Source organism: Brassica oleracea, unplaced genomic scaffold, assembly GCF_000695525.1.
Source record: "Brassica oleracea var. oleracea cultivar TO1000 unplaced genomic scaffold, BOL UnpScaffold12644, whole genome shotgun sequence".
In the NCBI taxonomy this organism is placed as follows: Eukaryota; Viridiplantae; Streptophyta; class Magnoliopsida; order Brassicales; family Brassicaceae; genus Brassica; species Brassica oleracea.
The window spans coordinates 1-487 of record NW_013629165.1 but is presented as its reverse complement, the minus strand read 5'-3'; the positions used below and the strand labels follow the sequence as shown (position 1 = coordinate 487).

Genomic DNA, 487 nt, shown 5'->3' with positions numbered 1-487 from the left:
TCTGTCCGTTAAATGCCAAGGAAGTAACAAGGTTAGTGAGTGAGCTAATGTTTTTCTTTACAATAAATACGATATTACATTGCCCCATGAACTCAAACCTTTCGCAAAACGAGCTTCGATAATGGCAGCAATCCACTATATAGTATGCAAGGAGAGTGATGTGTTCATGGCATCTCATGGAGGAAACATGGGCTGCGCAATTCAGGTACACACACACACTCTTTTGGTGGTCAATTAAATGTCTGTGCTGCTAAGATGTTGAAAACTAATCTTTCACAGGGTCACAGAGCTTATGAAGGACATAAGAAGCTTATAACACCAAACAAAAGGCAAATGCTCCCATACTTTTTGAACAAAACAATGACTGAGACAGAGTCTGAGAAGATGATGAAGAAATTTCACAGTCAATCTCTAGGACAGCGAGAAATAAGGGTTAGCAGAGCTGGAAGAGATGTTACAAAGTATCCTGTTCCTGAGTGTATGTGCA

At 40.0% G+C, this 487-nt stretch overlaps 1 long non-coding RNA gene across 1 annotated transcript; it reads left to right on the top strand.

Annotated features, from left to right (window-relative positions):
* On the top strand, positions 1-487 carry LOC106322270. Its single transcript, XR_001266318.1, has 3 exons — positions 1-31; positions 129-205; positions 280-487. It is a non-coding gene; the product is annotated as an uncharacterized LOC106322270 (long non-coding RNA).